The sequence below is a fragment of the Salvelinus alpinus genome, chromosome 3 (genome assembly GCF_045679555.1).
Source record: "Salvelinus alpinus chromosome 3, SLU_Salpinus.1, whole genome shotgun sequence".
Lineage (NCBI taxonomy): Eukaryota > Metazoa > Chordata > Actinopteri > Salmoniformes > Salmonidae > Salvelinus > Salvelinus alpinus.
In genome coordinates, this window is record NC_092088.1 from 80,662,658 (window position 1) to 80,687,400 (window position 24,743).

The window sequence follows — 24,743 nt, forward strand, 5'->3', positions numbered from 1 at the left end:
CCGCACTCTTTAGTCTTACCATTCTTACAGCCCACTCTTTAGTCTTACCATCCATACAACCCACTCTTTTGTCTTACCGTCATTAAAAGCCCACTCTTGCCTTACCGTCCATACAGCCCACTCTTACCTCTTACCATCCATACAGCCCACTCTTTAGTTTTACCATCCAAACAGCCCACTCTTTTCTCTTACCATCCATAGAGCCCACTCTTTCCTATTACCATCATACAGATCACTCTTTCCTCTTACTACCCATAGAGCCCACTCTTTCATCTTACCATCCATATAGCCCACTCGTTCCTCTTACCATCCATACAGCCTACTCGTGCTTCTTACCGTCCACACAGCCCACTCTTTAGTCTTACCATCCATACACCCCACTCTTTAACTTACCATTCATACAGCCCACTCATGTCACTTACCATCCATACAGCTCACTCTTGCCTCTTACCGTCCGTACTGCCCACTCTTTCCTCTTACCATCCATACAACCCAATCTTTAGCCTTATCGTCATTACAAGCCCACTCGTTCCTCTTACCATCCATACAGCCCACTCTTGCCTCTTACCATCCATACAACCCACTCTTTAGTCTTACCATCCATACAGCCCACTCTTTCCTCTTACGATCCATAGAGTCCACTCTTTCCTCTTACCATCCATACAGCCCACTCGTTCCTTTTACCATCCATTCAGCCCACTCGTGCCTCTTACCATCCATACAGCCCACACTTTCCTCTTACCATCCATACAGCCCACACTTTCCTCTTACCATCCATACAGCCCACACTTTCCTCTTACCATCACCCCCACTCTTTAGTCTGACCATTCATACACCCCACTCTTTAGTCTTATCATCATTACAAGCCCACTCATGCCTCTTACCGTCCATACAGCCCACTCTTTAGTCTTACCATCCATACACCCCACTCTTTAACTTACCATTCATACAGCCCACTCATGTCACTTACCATCCATACAGCTCACTCTTGCCTCTTACCGTCCGTACTGCCCACTCTTTAGTCTTATCGTCATTACAATCCCCCTCTTGCCTCATACCATCCTTTCAGCTTACTCTTTCCTCTTACCATCCATACAGCCCACACTTTACTCTTACCATCCATACAGCCCAATCTTGCCTCTTACCATCCATACACCTCCAGTATTTAGTCTGACCATTCACACCCCCCACTCTTTAGTCATACCATTCATACACACCACTCTTTAGTCTTACCATCCATACAGCCCACTCGTTCCTCTTACCATCCATTCAGCCCACTCGTGCCTCTTACCATCCATACACCGCACTCTTTAGTCTTACCTTTCATACAGCCCACTCTTTCCTCTTACCATCCATACAGCCCACACTTTACTCTTACCATCCATACAGCCCAATCTTGCCTCTTACCATCCATACACCTCCAGTATTTAGTCTGACCATTCACACCCCCCACTCTTTAGTCGTACCATTCATACACACCACTCTTTAGTCTTACCATCCATACAGCCCACTCTTGCCTCTTACCATCCATACACCGCACTCTTTAGTCTTACCATTCATACAGCCCCCTCTTGCCTCTTACCATCCAAACAGCCCACTCTTCCCTTTTACCATTCATACAGCCCCCTCTTGCCTCTTACCATCCATACAGCCCACTCTTTAGTCTTACCATTCATACAGCCCCCTCTTTCCTCTTACCATCCATACACCGCACTCTTTAGTCTTACCATTCATACAGCCCCCTCTTGTCTCTTACCATCCATACAGCCCACTCTTTCCTCTTACCATCCATAGAGCCCACTCTTTCCTTTTACCATCCATACAGCCCACTCTTTCCTTTTACCGTCCATACAGCCAACTCTAGCCTCTTACCATTCATACAGCCCACTCTTTCCTCTTACCGTCCATACAGCCCACTCTTGCCGTTTACCATCCATACACCCCACTCTTTAGTCTTACCATTCATACACCCCACTCTTTAACTTACAATTCATTCAGCCCACTCATGTCACTTACCATCCATACCGCCCACTCTTGCCTCGTACCATCCATACAGCCCACTCTTTAGTCTTACCATCCATACAGCCCACTCTTTCCTCTTACGATCCATAGAGCCCACTCTTTCCTCTTACCATCCATACAGCCCACTCGTTCCTATTACCATCCATACACCCCACTCATGTCACTTACCATCCATACAGCCCACACTTTCCTCTTACCATCCATACAGCCCACACTGTCCTCTTACCATCACCCCCACTCTTTAGTCTGACCATTCATACACCACACTCTTTAGTCTTATCATCATTACAAGCCCACTCATGCCTCTTACCGTCCATACAGCCCACTCTTTAGTCTTACCATCCGTACACCCCACTCTTTAACTTACCATTCATACAGCCCACTCATGTCACTTACCATCCATACAGCTCACTCTTGCCTCTTACCGTCCGTACTGCCCACTCTTTAGTCTTATCGTCATTACAAGCCCCCTCTTGCCTCATACCATCCTTTCAGCTTACTCTTTCCTCTTACCATCCATACAGCCCACACTTTACTCTTACCATCCATACAGCCCAATCTTGCCTCTTACCATCCATACACCTCCAGTATTTAGTCTGACCATTCACACCCCCCACTCTTTAGTCGTACCATTCATACACACCACTCTTTAGTCTTACCATCCATACAGCCCACTCTTGCCTCTTACCATCCATACACCGCACTCTTTAGTCTTACCATTCATACAGCCCCCTCTTGCCTCTTACCATCCAAACAGCCCACTCTTTAGTCTTACCATTCATACAGCCCCCTCTTTCCTCTTACCATCCATACACCGCACTCTTTAGTCTTACCATTCATACAGCCCCCTCTTGTCTCTTACCATCCATACAGCCCACTCTTTCCTCTTACCATCCATAGAGCCCACTCTTTCCTTTTACCATCCATACAGCCCACTCTTTCCTTTTACCGTCCATACAGCCAACTCTAGCCTCTTACCATTCATACAGCCCACTCTTTCCTCTTACCGTCCATACAGCCCCCTCTTGCCTCTTACCATCCATACACCGCACTCTTTAGTCTTACCATTCTTACAGCCCACTCTTTAGTCTTACCATCCATACAACCCACTCTTTTGTCTTACCGTCATTAAAAGCCCACTCTTGCCTTACCGTCCATACAGCCCACTCTTACCTCTTACCATCCATACAGCCCACTCTTTAGTTTTACCATCCAAACAGCCCACTCTTTTCTCTTACCATCCATAGAGCCCACTCTTTCCTATTACCATCATACAGATCACTCTTTCCTCTTACTACCCATAGAGCCCACTCTTTCATCTTACCATCCATATAGCCCACTCGTTCCTCTTACCATCCATACAGCCTACTCGTGCTTCTTACCGTCCACACAGCCCACTCTTTAGTCTTACCATCCATACACCCCACTCTTTAACTTACCATTCATACAGCCCACTCATGTCACTTACCATCCATACAGCTCACTCTTGCCTCTTACCGTCCGTACTGCCCACTCTTTCCTCTTACCATCCATACAACCCAATCTTTAGCCTTATCGTCATTACAAGCCCACTCGTTCCTCTTACCATCCATACAGCCCACTCTTGCCTCTTACCATCCATACAACCCACTCTTTAGTCTTACCATCCATACAGCCCACTCTTTCCTCTTACGATCCATAGAGTCCACTCTTTCCTCTTACCATCCATACAGCCCACTCGTTCCTTTTACCATCCATTCAGCCCACTCGTGCCTCTTACCATCCATACAGCCCACACTTTCCTCTTACCATCCATACAGCCCACACTTTCCTCTTACCATCCATACAGCCCACACTTTCCTCTTACCATCACCCCCACTCTTTAGTCTGACCATTCATACACCCCAGTCTTTAGTCTTACCATTCATACAGCCCCCTCTTTCCTCTTACCATCCATACACCGCACTCTTTAGTCTTACCATTCATACAGCCCCCTCTTGTCTCTTACCATCCATACAGCCCACTCTTTCCTCTTACCATCCATAGAGCCCACTCTTTCCTTTTACCATCCATACAGCCCACTCTTTTCTTTTACCGTCCATACAGCCAACTCTAGCCTCTTACCATTCATACAGCCCACTCTTTCCTCTTACCGTCCATACAGCCCACTCTTGCCGTTTACCATCCATACACCCCAATCTTTAGTCTTACCATTCATACACCCCACTCTTTAACTTACAATTCATACAGCCCACTCATGTCACTTACCATCCATACCGCCCACTCTTGCCTCGTACCATCCATACAGCCCACTCTTTAGTCTTACCATCCATACAGCCCACTCTTTCCTCTTACGATCCATAGAGCCCACTCTTTCCTCTTACCATCCATACAGCCCACTCGTTCCTCTTACCATCCATTCAGCCCACTCGTGCCTCTTACCATCCATACACCGCACTCTTTAGTCTTACCATTCATACAGCCCCCTCTTGCCTCTTACCATCCATACACCGCACTCTTTAGTCTTACCATTCATACAGCCCACTCTTTAGTCTTACCATCCATACAGCCCACTCTTTAGTCTTACCATCCATACACCCCACTCTTTAACTTACAATTCATACAGCCCACTCATGTCACTTACCATCCATACCGCCCACTCTTGCCTCGTACCATCCATACAGCCCACTCTTTAGTCTTACCATCCATACAGCCCACTCTTTCCTCTTACGATCCTTAGAGCCCACTCTTTCCTCTTACCATCCATACAGCCCACTCGTTCCTCTTACCATCCATTCAGCCCACTCGTGCCTCTTACCATCCATACACCACACTCTTTAGTCTTACCATTCATACAGCCCCCTCTTGCCTCTTACCATCCATACACCGCACTCTTTAGTCTTACCATTCTTACAGCCCACTCTTTAGTCTTACCATCCATACAACCCACTCTTTTGTCTTACCGTCATTAAAAGCCCACTCTTGCCTTACCGTCCATACAGCCCACTCTTACCTCTTTCCATCCATACAGCCCACTCTTTAGTCTTACCATCCAAACAGCCCACTCTTTTCTCTTACCATCCATAGAGCCCACTCTTTCCTATTACCATCATACAGATCACTCTTTCCTCTTACTATCCATAGAGCCCACTCTTTCATCTTACCATCCATATAGCCCACTCGTTCCTCTTACCATCCATACAGCCCACTCGTGCTTCTTACCGTCCACACAGCCCACTCTTTAGTCTTACCATCCATACACCCCACTCTTTAACTTACCATTCATACAGCCCACTCATGTCACTTACCATCCATACAGCTCACTCTTGCCTCTTACCGCCCGTACTGCCCACTCTTGCCTCTTACCATCCATACAGCCCACTCTTGCCTCGTACCATCCATACAGCCCACTCTTTAGTCTTACCATCCATACAGCCCACTCTTTCCTCTTACGTTCCATAGAGCCCACTCTTTCCTCTTACCATCCATACAGCCCACTCGTTCCTCTTACCATCCATTCAGCCCACTCGTGCCTCTTACCATCCATACACCGCACTCTTTAGTCTTACCATTCATACAGCCCACTCTTTAGTCTTACCATCCATACAGCCCACTCTTTAGTCTTACCATCCATACACCCCACTCTTTAACTTGCAATTCATACAGCCCACTCATGTCACTTACCATCCATACCGCCCACTCTTGCCTCGTACCATCCATACAGCCCACTCTTTAGTCTTACCATCCATACAGCCCACTCTTTCCTCTTACGATCCATTGAGCCCACTCTTTCCTCTTACCATCCATACAGCCCACTCGTTCCTCTTACCATCCATTCAGCCCACTCGTGCCTCTTACCATCCATACACCGCACTCTTTAGTCTTACCATTCTTACAGCCCACTCTTTAGTCTTACCATCCATACAACCCACTCTTTTGTCTTACCGTCATTAAAAGCCCACTCTTGCCTTACCGTCCATACAGCCCACTCTTACCTCTTACCATCCATACAGCCCACTCTTTTCTCTTACCATCCATAGAGCCCACTCTTTCCTATTACCATCATACAGATCACTCTTTCCTCTTACTATCCATAGAACCCACTCTTTCATCTTACCATCCATATAGCCCACTCGTTCCTCTTGCCATCCATACAGCCTACTCGTGCTTCTTACCGTCCACACAGCCCACTCTTTAGTCTTACCATCCATACACCCCACTCTTTAACTTACCATTCATACAGCCCACTCATGTCACTTACCATCCATACAGCTCACTCTTGCCTCTTACCGTCCGTACTGCCCACTCTTGCCTCTTACCATCCATACAGCCCACTCGTTCCTCTTACCATCCATACAACCCAATCTTTAGCCTTATCGTCAATACAAGCCCACTCGTTCCTCTTACCATCCATACAGCCCACTCTTGCCTCTTACCATCCATACAACCCACTCTTTAGTCTTACCATCCATACAGCCCACTCTTTCCTCTTACGATCCATAGAGTCCACTCTTTCCTCTTACCATCCATACAGCCCACTCGTTCCTTTTACCATCCATTCAGCCCACTCGTGCCTCTTACCATCCATACAGCCCACACTTTCCTCTTACCATCCATACAGCCCACACTTTCCTCTTACCATCCATACAGCCCACACTTTCCTCTTACCATCACCCCCACTCTTTAGTCTGACCATTCATACACCCCACTCTTTAGTCTTATCATCATTACAAGCCCACTCATGCCTCTTACCGTCCATACAGCCCACTCTTTAGTCTTACCATCCATACACCCCACTCTTTAACTTACCATTCATACAGCCCACTCATGTCACTTACCATCCATACAGCTCACTCTTGCCTCTTACCGTCCGTACTGCCCACTCTTTAATCTTATCGTCATTACAATCCCCCTCTTGCCTCATACCATCCTTTCAGCTTACTCTTTCCTCTTACCATCCATACAGCCCACACTTTACTCTTACCATCCATACAGCCCAATCTTGCCTCTTACCATCCATACACCTCCAGTATTTAGTCTGACCATTCACACCCCCCACTCTTTAGTCGTACCATTCATACACACCACTCTTTAGTCTTACCATCCATACAGCCCACTCTTGCCTCTTACCATCCATACACCGCACTCTTTAGTCTTACCATTCATACAGCCCCCTCTTGCCTCTTACCATCCAAACAGCCCACTCTTCCCTTTTACCATTCATACAGCCCCCTCTTGCCTCTTACCATCCATACAGCCCACTCTTTAGTCTTACCATTCATACAGCCCCCTCTTTCCTCTTACCATCCATACACCGCACTCTTTAGTCTTACCATTCATACAGCCCCCTCTTGTCTCTTACCATCCATACAGCCCACTCTTTCCTCTTACCATCCATAGAGCCCACTCTTTCCTTTTACCATCCATACAGCCCACTCTTTCCTTTTACCGTCCATACAGCCAACTCTAGCCTCTTACCATTCATACAGCCCACTCTTTCCTCTTACCGTCCATACAGCCCACTCTTGCCGTTTACCATCCATACACCCCACTCTTTAGTCTTACCATTCATAAACCCCACTCTTTAACTTACAATTCATACAGCCCACTCATGTCACTTACCATCCATACCGCCCACTCTTGCCTCGTACCATCCATACAGCCCACTCTTTAGTCTTACCATCCATACAGCCCACTCTTTCCTCTTACGATCCATAGAGCCCACTCTTTCCTCTTACCATCCATACAGCCCACTCGTTCCTCTTACCATCCATTCAGCCCACTCATGTCACTTACCATCCATACAGCTCACTCTTGCCTCTTACCATCCATAGAGCCCACTCTTTCCTATTACCATCATACAGATCACTCTTTCCTCTTACTATCCATAGAGCCCACTCTTTCATCTTACCATCCATATAGCCCACTCGTTCCTCTTACCATCCATACAGCCTACTCGTGCTTCTTACCGTCCACACAGCCCACTCTTTAGTCTTACCATCCATACACCCCACTCTTTAACTTACCATTCATACAGCCCACTCATGTCACTTACCATCCATACAGCTCACTCTTGCCTCTTACCGTCCGTACTGCCCACTCTTGCCTCTTACCATCCATACAGCCCACTCGTTCCTCTTACCATCCATACAACCCAATCTTTAGCCTTATCGTCATTACAAGCCCACTCGTTCCTCTTACCATCCATACAGCCCACTCTTGCCTCTTACCATCCATACAACCCACTCTTTAGTCTTACCATCCATACAGCCCACTCTTTCCTCTTACGATCCATAGAGTCCACTCTTTCCTCTTACCATCCATACAGCCCACTCGTTCCTTTTACCATCCATTCAGCCCACTCGTGCCTCTTACCATCCATACAGCCCACACTTTCCTCTTACCATCCATACAGCCCACACTTTCCTCTTACCATCCATACAGCCCACACTTTCCTCTTACCATCACCCCCACTCTTTAGTCTGACCATTCATACACCCCACTCTTTAGTCTTATCATCATTACAAGCCCACTCATGCCTCTTACCGTCCATACAGCCCACTCTTTAGTCTTACCATCCATACACCCCACTCTTTAACTTACCATTCATACAGCCCACTCATGTCACTTACCATCCATACAGCTCACTCTTGCCTCTTACCGTCCGTACTGCCCACTCTTTAATCTTATCGTCATTACAATCCCCCTCTTGCCTCATACCATCCTTTCAGCTTACTCTTTCCTCTTACCATCCATACAGCCCACACTTTACTCTTACCATCCATACAGCCCAATCTTGCCTCTTACCATCCATACACCTCCAGTATTTAGTCTGACCATTCACACCCCCCACTCTTTAGTCATACCATTCATACACACCACTCTTTAGTCTTACCATCCATACAGCCCACTCGTTCCTCTTACCATCCATTCAGCCCACTCGTGCCTCTTACCATCCATACACCGCACTCTTTAGTCTTACCTTTCATACAGCCCACTCTTTCCTCTTACCATCCATACAGCCCACACTTTACTCTTACCATCCATACAGCCCAATCTTGCCTCTTACCATCCATACACCTCCAGTATTTAGTCTGACCATTCACACCCCCCACTCTTTAGTCGTACCATTCATACACACCACTCTTTAGTCTTACCATCCATACAGCCCACTCTTGCCTCTTACCATCCATACACCGCACTCTTTAGTCTTACCATTCATACAGCCCCCTCTTGCCTCTTACCATCCAAACAGCCCACTCTTCCCTTTTACCATTCATACAGCCCCCTCTTGCCTCTTACCATCCATACAGCCCACTCTTTAGTCTTACCATTCATACAGCCCCCTCTTTCCTCTTACCATCCATACACCGCACTCTTTAGTCTTACCATTCATACAGCCCCCTCTTGTCTCTTACCATCCATACAGCCCACTCTTTCCTCTTACCATCCATAGAGCCCACTCTTTCCTTTTACCATCCATACAGCCCACTCTTTCCTTTTACCGTCCATACAGCCAACTCTAGCCTCTTACCATTCATACAGCCCACTCTTTCCTCTTACCGTCCATACAGCCCACTCTTGCCGTTTACCATCCATACACCCCACTCTTTAGTCTTACCATTCATACACCCCACTCTTTAACTTACAATTCATACAGCCCACTCATGTCACTTACCATCCATACCGCCCACTCTTGCCTCGTACCATCCATACAGCCCACTCTTTAGTCTTACCATCCATACAGCCCACTCTTTCCTCTTACGATCCATAGAGCCCACTCTTTCCTCTTACCATCCATACAGCCCACTCGTTCCTCTTACCATCCATTCAGCCCACTCGTGCCTCTTACCATCCATACACCGCACTCTTTAGTCTTACCATTCATACAGCCCACTCTTTAGTCTTACCATCCATACAGCCCACTCTTTAGTCTTACCATCCATACACCCCACTCTTTAACTTACAATTCATACAGCCCACTCATGTCACTTACCATCCATACCGCCCACTCTTGCATCGTACCATCCATACAGCCCACTCTTTAGTCTTACCATCCATACAGCCCACTCTTTCCTCTTACGATCCTTAGAGCCCACTCTTTCCTCTTACCATCCATACAGCCCACTCGTTCCTCTTACCATCCATTCAGCCCACTCGTGCCTCTTACCATCCATACACCACACTCTTTAGTCTTACCATTCATACAGCCCCCTCTTGCCTCTTACCATCCATACACCGCACTCTTTAGTCTTACCATTCTTACAGCCCACTCTTTAGTCTTACCATCCATACAACCCACTCTTTTGTCTTACCGTCATTAAAAGCCCACTCTTGCCTTACCGTCCATACAGCCCACTCTTACCTCTTACCATCCATACAGCCCACTCTTTAGTCTTACCATCCAAACAGCCCACTCTTTTCTCTTACCATCCATATAGCCCACTCGTTCCTCTTACCATCCATACAGCCTACTCGTGCTTCTTACCGTCCACACAGCCCACTCTTTAGTCTTACCATCCATACACCCCACTCTTTAACTTACCATTCATACAGCCCACTCATGTCACTTACCATCCATACAGCTCACTCTTGCCTCTTACCGTCCGTACTGCCCACTCTTGCCTCTTACCATCCATACAGCCCACTCGTGCCTCTTACCATCCATACACCGCACTCTTTAGTCTTACCATTCATACAGCCCCCTCTTTCCTCTTACCATCCATACACCCCACTCTTTAATCTTGCAATTCATACAGCCCACTCATGTCACTTACCATCCATACCGCCCACTCTTGCCTCGTACCATCCATACAGCCCACTCTTTAGTCTTACCATCCATACAGCCCACTCTTTCCTCTTACCGATCCATTGAGCCCACTCTTTCCTCTTACCATCCATACAGCCCACTCGTTCCTCTTACCATCCATTCACTTTTCTTTACCATCCATAGAGCCCACTCTTTCCTATTACCATCATACAGATCACTCTTTCCTCTTACTACCCATAGAGCCCAGTCTTCATCTACCATCCATATAGCCCACTCGTTCCTCTTACCATCCATACAGCCTACTCGTGCTTCTTACCGTCCACACAGCCCACTCTTTAGTCTTACCATCCATACACCCCACTCTTTAACTTACCATTCATACAGCCCACTCATGTCACTTACCATCCATACAGCTCACTCTTGCCTCTTACCGTCCGTACTGCCCACTCTTGCCTCTTACCATCCATACAGCCCACTCGTTCCTCTTACCATCCATACAACCCAATCTTTAGCCTTATCGTCATTACAAGCCCACTCGTTCCTCTTACCATCCATACAGCCCACTCTTGCCTCTTACCATCCATACAACCCACTCTTTAGTCTTACCATCCATACAGCCCACTCTTTCCTCTTACGATCCATAGAGTCCACTCTTTCCTCTTACCATCCATACAGCCCACTCGTTCCTTTTACCATCCATTCAGCCCACTCGTGCCTCTTACCATCCATACAGCCCACACTTTCCTCTTACCATCCATACAGCCCACACTTTCCTCTTACCATCCATACAGCCCACACTTTCCTCTTACCATCACCCCCACTCTTTAGTCTGACCATTCATACACCCCACTCTTTAGTCTTATCATCATTACAAGCCCACTCATGCCTCTTACCGTCCATACAGCCCACTCTTTAGTCTTACCATCCATACACCCCACTCTTTAACTTACCATTCATACAGCCCACTCATGTCACTTACCATCCATACAGCTCACTCTTGCCTCTTACCGTCCGTACTGCCCACTCTTTAATCTTATCGTCATTACAATCCCCCTCTTGCCTCATACCATCCTTTCAGCTTACTCTTTCCTCTTACCATCCATACAGCCCACACTTTACTCTTACCATCCATACAGCCCAATCTTGCCTCTTACCATCCATACACCTCCAGTATTTAGTCTGACCATTCACACCCCCCACTCTTTAGTCGTACCATTCATACACACCACTCTTTAGTCTTACCATCCATACAGCCCACTCTTGCCTCTTACCATCCATACACCGCACTCTTTAGTCTTACCATTCATACAGCCCCCTCTTGCCTCTTACCATCCAAACAGCCCACTCTTCCCTTTTACCATTCATACAGCCCCCTCTTGCCTCTTACCATCCATACAGCCCACTCTTTAGTCTTACCATTCATACAGCCCCCTCTTTCCTCTTACCATCCATACACCGCACTCTTTAGTCTTACCATTCATACAGCCCCCTCTTGTCTCTTACCATCCATACAGCCCACTCTTTCCTCTTACCATCCATAGAGCCCACTCTTTCCTTTTACCATCCATACAGCCCACTCTTTCCTTTTACCGTCCATACAGCCAACTCTAGCCTCTTACCATTCATACAGCCCACTCTTTCCTCTTACCGTCCATACAGCCCACTCTTGCCGTTTACCATCCATACACCCCACTCTTTAGTCTTACCATTCATAAACCCCACTCTTTAACTTACAATTCATACAGCCCACTCATGTCACTTACCATCCATACCGCCCACTCTTGCCTCGTACCATCCATACAGCCCACTCTTTAGTCTTACCATCCATACAGCCCACTCTTTCCTCTTACGATCCATAGAGCCCACTCTTTCCTCTTACCATCCATACAGCCCACTCGTTCCTCTTACCATCCATTCAGCCCACTCATGTCACTTACCATCCATACAGCTCACTCTTGCCTCTTACCATCCATAGAGCCCACTCTTTCCTATTACCATCATACAGATCACTCTTTCCTCTTACTATCCATAGAGCCCACTCTTTCATCTTACCATCCATATAGCCCACTCGTTCCTCTTACCATCCATACAGCCTACTCGTGCTTCTTACCGTCCACACAGCCCACTCTTTAGTCTTACCATCCATACACCCCACTCTTTAACTTACCATTCATACAGCCCACTCATGTCACTTACCATCCATACAGCTCACTCTTGCCTCTTACCGTCCGTACTGCCCACTCTTGCCTCTTACCATCCATACAGCCCACTCGTTCCTCTTACCATCCATACAACCCAATCTTTAGCCTTATCGTCATTACAAGCCCACTCGTTCCTCTTACCATCCATACAGCCCACTCTTGCCTCTTACCATCCATACAACCCACTCTTTAGTCTTACCATCCATACAGCCCACTCTTTCCTCTTACGATCCATAGAGTCCACTCTTTCCTCTTACCATCCATACAGCCCACTCGTTCCTTTTACCATCCATTCAGCCCACTCGTGCCTCTTACCATCCATACAGCCCACACTTTCCTCTTACCATCCATACAGCCCACACTTTCCTCTTACCATCCATACAGCCCACACTTTCCTCTTACCATCACCCCCACTCTTTAGTCTGACCATTCATACACCCCACTCTTTAGTCTTATCATCATTACAAGCCCACTCATGCCTCTTACCGTCCATACAGCCCACTCTTTAGTCTTACCATCCATACACCCCACTCTTTAACTTACCATTCATACAGCCCACTCATGTCACTTACCATCCATACAGCTCACTCTTGCCTCTTACCGTCCGTACTGCCCACTCTTTAATCTTATCGTCATTACAATCCCCCTCTTGCCTCATACCATCCTTTCAGCTTACTCTTTCCTCTTACCATCCATACAGCCCACACTTTACTCTTACCATCCATACAGCCCAATCTTGCCTCTTACCATCCATACACCTCCAGTATTTAGTCTGACCATTCACACCCCCCACTCTTTAGTCATACCATTCATACACACCACTCTTTAGTCTTACCATCCATACAGCCCACTCGTTCCTCTTACCATCCATTCAGCCCACTCGTGCCTCTTACCATCCATACACCGCACTCTTTAGTCTTACCTTTCATACAGCCCACTCTTTCCTCTTACCATCCATACAGCCCACACTTTACTCTTACCATCCATACAGCCCAATCTTGCCTCTTACCATCCATACACCTCCAGTATTTAGTCTGACCATTCACACCCCCCACTCTTTAGTCATACCATTCATACACACCACTCTTTAGTCTTACCATCCATACAGCCCACCGCCCTCCTCCTCGCCCCTCGTGCCTCTACCATCCATACACCGCACTCTTTAGTCTTACCATTCATACAGCCCCCTCTTGCCTCTTACCATCCAAACAGCCCACTCTTCCCTTTTACCATTCATACAGCCCCCTCTTGCCTCTTACCATCCATACAGCCCACTCTTTAGTCTTACCATTCATACAGCCCCCTCTTTCCTCTTACCATCCATACACCGCACTCTTTAGTCTTACCATTCATACAGCCCCCTCTTGTCTCTTACCATCCATACAGCCCACTCTTTCCTCTTACCATCCATAGAGCCCACTCTTTCCTTTTACCATCCATACAGCCCACTCTTTCCTTTTACCGTCCATACAGCCAACTCTAGCCTCTTACCATTCATACAGCCCACTCTTTCCTCTTACCGTCCATACAGCCCACTCTTGCCGTTTACCATCCATACACCCCACTCTTTAGTCTTACCATTCATACACCCCACTCTTTAACTTACAATTCATACAGCCCACTCATGTCACTTACCATCCATACCGCCCACTCTTGCCTCGTACCATCCATACAGCCCACTCTTTAGTCTTACCATCCATACAGCCCACTCTTTCCTCTTACGATCCATAGAGCCCACTCTTTCCTCTTACCATCCATACAGCCCACTCGTTCCTCTTACCATCCATTCAGCCCACTCGTGCCTCTTACCATCCATACACCGCACTCTTTAGTCTTACCATTCATACAGCCCCCTCTTGCCTCTTACCATCCATACACCGCACTCTTTAGTCTTACCATTCATACAGCCCACTCTTTAGTCTTACCATCCATACAGCCCACTCTTTAGTCTTACCATCCATACACCCCACTCTTTAACTTACAATTCATACAGCCCACTCATGTCACTTACCATCCATACCGCCCACTCTTGCATCGTACCATCCATACAGCCCACTCTTTAGTCTTACCATCCATACAGCCCACTCTTTCCTCTTACGATCCTTAGAGCCCACTCTTTCCTCTTACCATCCATACAGCCCACTCGTTCCTCTTACCATCCATTCAGCCCACTCGTGCCTCTTACCATCCATACACCACACTCTTTAGTCTTACCATTCATACAGCCCCCTCTTGCCTCTTACCATCCATACACCGCACTCTTTAGTCTTACCATTCTTACAGCCCACTCTTTAGTCTTACCATCCATACAACCCACTCTTTTGTCTTACCGTCATTAAAAGCCCACTCTTGCCTTACCGTCCATACAGCCCACTCTTACCTCTTACCATCCATACAGCCCACTCTTTAGTCTTACCATCCAAACAGCCCACTCTTTTCTCTTACCATCCATAGAGCCCACTCTTTCCTATTACCATCATACAGATCACTCTTTCCTCTTACTATCCATAGAGCCCACTCTTTCATCTTACCATCCATATAGCCCACTCGTTCCTCTTACCATCCATACAGCCTACTCGTGCTTCTTACCGTCCACACAGCCCACTCTTTAGTCTTACCATCCATACACCCCACTCTTTAACTTACCATTCATACAGCCCACTCATGTCACTTACCATCCATACAGCTCACTCTTGCCTCTTACCGTCCGTACTGCCCACTCTTGCCTCTTACCATCCATACAGCCCACTCGTTCCTCTTACCATCCATACAACCCACTCTTTAGTCTTACCATTCATACAGCCCCCTCTTTCCTCTTACCATCCATACACCGCACTCTTTAGTCTTACCATTCATACAGCCCCCTCTTGTCTCTTACCATCCATACAGCCCACTCTTTCCTCTTACCATCCATAGAGCCCACTTTCCTTTTACCATCCATACAGCCCACTCTTTCCTTTTACCGTCCATACAGCCAACTCTAGCCTCTTACCATTCATACAGCCCACTCTTTCCTCTTACCGTCCATACAGCCCACTCTTGCCGTTTACCATCCATACACCCCACTCTTTAGTCTTACCATTCATACACCCCACTCTTTAACTTACAATTCATACAGCCCACTCATGTCACTTACCATCCATACCGCCCACTCTTGCCTCGTACCATCCATACAGCCCACTCTTTAGTCTTACCATCCATACAGCCCACTCTTTCCTCTTACGATCCATAGAGCCCACTCTTTCCTCTTACCATCCATACAGCCCACTCGTACCTCTTACCATCCATTCAGCCCACTCGTGCCTCTTACCATCCATACACCGCACTCTTTAGTCTTACCATTCATACAGCCCACTCTTTAGTCTTACCATCCATACAGCCCACTCTTTAGTCTTACCATCCATACACCCCACTCTTTAACTTGCAATTCATACAGCCCACTCATGTCACTTACCATCCATACCGCCCACTCTTGCCTCGTACCATCCATACAGCCCACTCTTTAGTCTTACCATCCATACAGCCCACTCTTTCCTCTTACGATCCATAGAGCCCACTCTTTCCTCTTACCATCCATACAGCCCACTCGTTCCTCTTACCATCCATTCAGCCCACTCGTGCCTCTTACCATCCATACACCACACTCTTTAGTCTTACCATTCATACAGCCCCCTCTTGCCTCTTACCATCCATACACCGCACTCTTTAGTCTTACCATTCTTACAGCCCACTCTTTAGTCTTACCATCCATACAACCCACTCTTTTGTCTTACCGTCATTAAAAGCCCACTCTTGCCTTACCGTCCATACAGCCCACTCTTACCTCTTACCATCCATACAGCCCACTCTTTAGTCTTACCATCCAAACAGCCCACTCTTTTCTCTTACCATCCATAGAGCCCACTCTTTCCTATTACCATCATACAGATCACTCTTTCCTCTTACTATCCATAGAGCCCACTGTTTCATCTTACCATCCATTTAGCCCACTCGTTCCTCTTACCATCCATACAGCCTACTCGTGCTTCTTACCGTCCACACAGCCCACTCTTTAGTCTTACCATCCATACACCCCACTCTTTAACTTACCATTCATACAGCCCACTCATGTCACTTACCATCCATACAGCTCACTCTTGCCTCTTACCGTCCGTACTGCCCACTCTTGCCTCTTACCATCCATACAGCCCACTCGTTCCTCTTACCATCCATACAACCCAATCTTTAGCCTTATCGTCATTACAAGCCCACTCGTTCCTCTTACCATCCATACAGCCCACTCTTGCCTCTTACCATCCATACAACCCACTCTTTAGTCTTACCATCCATACAGCCCACTCTTTCTTCTTACGATCCATAGAGTCCACTCTTTCCTCTTACCATCCATACAGCCCACTCGTTCCTTTTACCATCCATTCAGCCCACTCGTGCCTCTTACCATCCATACAGCCCACACTTTCCTCTTACCATCCATACAGCCCACACTTTCCTCTTACCATCCATACAGCCCACACTTTCCTCTTACCATCACCCCCACTCTTTAGTCTGACCATTCATACACCCCACTCTTTAGTCTTATCATCATTACAAGCCCACTCATGCCTCTTACCGTCCATACAGCCCACTCTTTAGTCTTACCATCCATACACCCCACTCTTTAACTTACCATTCATACAGCCCACTCATGTCACTTACCATCCATACAGCTCACTCTTGCCTCTTACCGTCCGTACTGCCCACTCTTTAGTCTTATCGTCATTACAATCCCCCTCTTGCCTCATACCATCCTTTCAGCTTACTCTTTCCTCTTACCATCCATACAGCCCACACTTTACTCTTACCATCCATACAGCCCAATCTTGCCTCTTACCATCCATACACCTCCAGTATTTAGTCTGACCATTCACACCCCCCACTCTTTAGTCATACCATTCATACACACCACTCTTTAGTCTTACCATCCATACAGCCCACTCGTTCCTCTTACCATCCATTCAGCCCACTCGTGCCTCTTACCATCCATACACCGCACTCTTTAGTCTTACCTTTCATACAGCCCACTCTTTCCTCTTACCATCCATACAGCCCACACTTTACTCTTACCATCCATACAGCCCAATCTTGCCTCTTACCATCCATACACCTCCAGTATTTAGTCTGACCATTCACACCCCCCACTCTTTAGTCGTACCATTCATACACACCACTCTTTAGTCTTACCATCCATACAGCCCACTCTTGCCTCTTACCATCCATACACCGCACTCTTTAGTCTTACCATTCATACAGCCCCCTCTTGCCTCTTACCATCCAAACAGCCCACTCTTCCCTTTTACCATTCATACAGCCCCCTCTTGCCTCTTACCATCCATACAGCCCACTCTTTAGTCTTACCATTCATACAGCCCCCTCTTTCCTCTTACCATCCATACACCGCACTCTTTAGTCTTACCATTCATACAGCCCCCTCTTGTCTCTTACCATCCATACAGCCCACTCTTTCCTCTTACCATCCATAGAGCCCACTCTTTCCTTTTACCATCCATACAGCCCACTCTTTCCTTTTACCGTCCATACAGCCAACTCTAGCCTCTTACCATTCATACAGCCCACTCTTTCCTCTTACCGTCCATACAGCCCACTCTTGCCGTTTACCATCCATACACCCCACTCTTTAGTCTTACCATTCATACACCCCACTCTTTAACTTACAATTCATACAGCCCACTCATGTCACTTACCATCCATACCGCCCACTCTTGCCTCGTACCATCCATACAGCCCACTCTTTAGTCTTACCATCCATACAGCCCACTCGTTCCTCTTACGATCCATAGAGCCCACTCTTTCCTCTTACCATCCATACAGCCCACTCGTTCCTCTTACCATCCATTCAGCCCACTCGTGCCTCTTACCATCCATACACCGCACTCTTTAGTCTTACCATTCATACAGCCCCCTCTTGCCTCTTACCATCCATACACCGCACTCTTTAGTCTTACCATTCATACAGCCCACTCTTTAGTCTTACCATCCATACAGCCCACTCTTTAGTCTTACCATCCATACACCCCACTCTTTAACTTACAATTCATACAGCCCACTCATGTCACTTACCATCCATACCGCCCACTCTTGCCTCGTACCATCCATACAGCCCACTCTTTAGTCTTACCATCCATACAGCCCACTCTTTCCTCTTACGATCCTTAGAGCCCACTCTTTCCTCTTACCATCCATACAGCCCACTCGTTCCTCTTACCATCCATTCAGCCCACTCGTGCCTCTTACCATCCATACACCACACTCTTTAGTCTTACCATTCATACAGCCCCCTCTTGCCTCTTACCATCCATACACCGCACTCTTTAGTCTTACCATTCTTACAGCCCACTCTTTAGTCTTACCATCCATACAACCCACTCTTTTGTCTTACCGTCATTAAAAGCCCACTCTTGCCTTACCGTCCATACAGCCCACTCTTACCTCTTACCATCCATACAGCCCACTCTTTAGTCTTACCATCCAAACAGCCCACTCTTTTCTCTTACCATCCATAGAGCCCACTCTTTCCTATTACCATCATACAGATCACTCTTTCCTCTTACTATCCATAGAGCCCACTCTTTCATCTTACCATCCATATAGCCCACTCGTTCCTCTTACCATCCATACAGCCTACTCGTGCTTCTTACAGTCCACACAGCCCACTCTTTAGTCTTACCATCCATACACCCCACTCTTTAACTTACCATTCATACAGCCCACTCATGTCACTTACCATCCATACAGCTCACTCTTGCCTCTTACCGTCCGTACTGCCCACTCTTGCCTCTTACCATCCATACAGCCCACTCGTTCCTCTTACCATCCATACAACCCACTCTTTAGTCTTACCATTCATACAGCCCCCTCTTTCCTCTTACCATCCATACACCGCACTCTTTAGTCTTACCATTCATACAGCCCCCTCTTGTCTCTTACCATCCATACAGCCCACTCTTTCCTCTTACCATCCATAGAGCCCACTTTCCTTTTACCATCCATACAGCCCACTCTTTCCTTTTACCGTCCATACAGCCAACTCTAGCCTCTTACCATTCATACAGCCCACTCTTTCCTCTTACCGTCCATACAGCCCACTCTTGCCGTTTACCATCCATACACCCCACTCTTTAGTCTTACCATTCATACACCCCACTCTTTAACTTACAATTCATACAGCCCACTCATGTCACTTACCATCCATACCGCCCACTCTTGCCTCGTACCATCCATACAGCCCACTCTTTAGTCTTACCATCCATACAGCCCACTCTTTCCTCTTACGATCCATAGAGCCCACTCTTTCCTCTTACCATCCATACAGCCCACTCGTTCCTCTTACCATCCATTCAGCCCACTCGTGCCTCTTACCATCCATACACCGCACTCTTTAGTCTTACCATTCATACAGCCCACTCTTTAACTTACAATTCATACAGCCCACTCATGTCACTTACCATCCATACCGCCCACTCTTGCCTCGTACCATCCATACAGCCCACTCTTTAGTCTTACCATCCATACAGCCCACTCTTTCCTCTTACGATCCATAGAGCCCACTCTTTCCTCTTACCATCCATACAGCCCACTCGTTCCTCTTACCATCCATTCAGCCCACTCGTGCCTCTTACCATCCATACACCGCACTCTTTAGTCTTACCATTCATACAGCCCCCTCTTGCCTCTTACCATCCATACACCGCACTCTTTAGTCTTACCATTCATACAGCCCACTCTTTAGTCTTACCATCCATACAGCCCACTCTTTAGTCTTACCATCCATACACCCCACTCTTTAACTTACAATTAATACAGCCCACTCATGTCACTTACCATCCATACCGCCCACTCTTGCCTCGTACCATCCATACAGCCCACTCTTTAGTCTTACCATCCACACAGCCCACTCTTTCCTCTTACGATCCTTAGAGCCCACTCTTTCCTCTTACCATCCATACAGCCCACTCGTTCCTCTTACCATCCATTCGGCCCACTCGTGCCTCTTACCATCCATACACCACACTCTTTAGTCTTACCATTCATACAGCCCCCTCTTGCCTCTTACCATCCATACACCTCACTCTTTAGTCTTACCATTCTTACAGCCCACTCTTTAGTCTTACCATCCATACAACCCACTCTTTTGTCTTACCGTCATTAAAAGCCCACTCTTGCCTTACCGTCCATACAGCCCACTCTTACCTCTTACCATCCATACAGCCCACTCTTTAGTCTTACCATCCAAACAGCCCACTCTTTTCTCTTACCATCCATAGAGCCCACTCTTTCCTATTACCATCCATACAGCCCACTCGTACCTCTTACCATCCATTCAGCCCACTCGTGCCTCTTACCATCCATACACCGCACTCTTTAGTCTTACCATTCATACAGCCCACTCTTTAGTCTTACCATCCATACAGCCCACTCTTTAGTCTTACCATCCATACACCCCACTCTTTAACTTACAATTCATACAGCCCACTCATGTCACTTACCATCCATACCGCCCACTCTTGCCTCTTACCATCCATACAGCCCACTCTTTAGTCTTACCATCCATACAGCCCACTCTTTCCTCTTACAATCCTTAGAGCCCACTCTTTCCTCTTACCATCCATACAGCCCACTCGTTCCTCTTACCATCCATTCGGCCCACTCGTGCCTCTTACCATCCATACACCACACTCTTTAGTCTTACCATTCATACAGCCCCCTCTTGCCTCTTACCATCCATACACCTCACTCTTTAGTCTTACCATTCTTACAGCCCACTCTTTAGTCTTACCATCCATACAACCCACTCTTTTGTCTTACCGTCATTAAAAGCCCACTCTTGCCTTACCGTCCATACAGCCCACTCTTACCTCTTACCATCCATACAGCCCACTCTTTAGTCTTACCATCCAAACAGCCCACTCTTTTCTCTTACCATCCATAGAGCCCACTCTTTCCTATTACCATCATACAGATCACTCTTTCCTCTTACTATCCATAGAGCCCACTCTTTCATCTTACCATCCATATAGCCCACTCGTTCCTCTTACCATCCATACAGCCTACTCGTGCTTCTTACCGTCCACACAGCCCACTCTTTAGTCTTACCATCCATACACCCCACTCTTTAACTTACCATTCATACAGCCCACTCATGTCACTTACCATCCATACAGCTCACTCTTGCCTCTTACCGTCCGTACTGCCCACTCTTGCCTCTTACCATCCATACAGCCCACTCGTTCCTCTTACCATCCATACAACCCAATCTTTAGCCTTATCGTCATTACAAGCCCACTCGTTCCTCTTACCATCCATACAGCCCACTCTTGCCTCTTACCATCCATACAACCCACTCTTTAGTCTTACCATCCATACAGCCCACTCTTTCCTCTTACGATCCATAGAGTCCACTCTTTCCTCTTACCATCCATACAGCCCACTCGTTCCTTTTACCATCCATTCAGCCCACTCGTGCCTCTTACCATCCATACAGCCCACACTTTCCTCTTACCATCCATACAGCCCACACTTTCCTCTTACCATCCATACAGCCCACACTTTCCTCTTACCATCACCCCCACTCTTTAGTCTGACCATTCATACACCCCACTCTTTAGTCTTATCATCATTACAAGCCCACTCATGCCTCTTACCGTCCATACAGCCCACTCTTTAGTCTTACCATCCATACACCCCACTCTTTAACTTACCATTCATACAGCCCACTCATGTCACTTACCATCCATACAGCTCACTCTTGCCTCTTACCGTCCGTACTGCCCACTCTTTAGTCTTATCGTCATTACAATCCCCCTCTTGCCTCATACCATCCTTTCAGCTTACTCTTTCCTCTTACGATCCATACAGCCCACACTTTACTCTTACCATCCATACAGCCCAATCTTGCCTCTTACCATCCATACACCTCCAGTATTTAGTCTGACCATTCACACCCCCCACTCTTTAGTCATACCATTCATACACACCACTCTTTAGTCTTACCATCCATACAGCCCACTCTTGCCTCTTACCATCCATACACCGCACTCTTTAGTCTTACCATTCATACAGCCCCCTCTTGCCTCTTACCATCCAAACAGCCCACTCTTCCCTTTTACCATTCATACAGCCCCCTCTTGCCTCTTACCATCCATACAGCCCACTCTTTAGTCTTACCATTCATACAGCCCCCTCTTTCCTCTTACCATCCATACACCGCACTCTTTAGTCTTACCATTCATACAGCCCCCTCTTGTCTCTTACCATCCATACAGCCCACTCTTTCCTCTTACCGTCCATACAACCCACTCTTTAGTCTTACCATTCATACAGCCCCCTCTTGCCTCTTACCATCCAAACAGCCCACTCTTTAACTTACCATTCATACAGCCCACTCATGTCACTTACCATCCATACAGCTCACTCTTGCCTCGTACCATCCATACAGCCCACTCTTTAGTCTTACCATCCATACAGCCCACTCTTTCCTCTTACGATCCATAGAGCCCACTCTTTCCTCTTACCATCCATACAGCCCACTCGTTCCTCTTACCATCCATTCAGCCCACTCGTGCCTCTTACCATCCATACACCGCACTCTTTAGTCTTACCATTCATACAGCCCACTCTTGCCTCTTACCATCCATGCCCACTCTTGCCGTTTACCATCCATACACCGCACTCTTTAGTCTTACCATTCATACAGCCCCCTCTTGCCTCTTACCATCCAAACAGCCCACTCTTTAACTTACCATTCATACAGCCCACTCATGTCACTTACCATCCATACAGCTCACTCTTGCCTCTTACCGTCCGTACTGCCCACTCTTGCCTCTTACCATCCATACAGCCCACTCGTTCCTCTTACCATCCATACAACCCACTCTTTAGTCTTATCGTCATTACAAGCCCACTCGTTCCTCTTACCATCCATACAGCCCACTCTTGCCTCTTACCATCCATACAACCCACTCTTTAGTCTTACCATCCATACAGCCCACTCTTTCCTCTTACGATCCATAGAGTCCACTCTTTCCTCTTACCATCCATACAGCCCACTCGTTCCTCTTACCATCCATTCAGCCCACTCGTGCCTCTTACCATCCATACACCGCACTATTTAGTCTTACCATTCATACAGCCCCCTCTTGCCTCTTACCATCCAAACAGCCCACTCTTCCCTTTTACCATTCATACAGCCCCCTCTTGCCTCTTACCATCCATACAGCCCACTCTTTAGTCTTACCATTCATACAGCCCCCTCTTTCCTCTTACCATCCATACACCGCACTCTTTAGTCTTACCATTCATACAGCCCCCTCTTGTCTCTTACCATCCATACAGCCCACTCTTTCCTCTTACCGTCCATACAACCCACTCTTTAGTCTTACCATTCATACAGCCCCCTCTTGCCTCTTACCATCCAAACAGCCCACTCTTTAACTTACCATTCATACAGCCCACTCATGTCACTTACCATCCATACAGCTCACTCTTGCCTCGTACCATCCATACAGCCCACTCTTTAGTCTTACCATCCATACAGCCCACTCTTTCCTCTTACGATCCATAGAGCCCACTCTTTCCTCTTACCATCCATACAGCCCACTCGTTCCTCTTACCATCCATTCAGCCCACTCGTGCCTCTTACCATCCATACACCGCACTCTTTAGTCTTACCATTCATACAGCCCACTCTTGCCTCTTACCATCCATACCGCCCACTC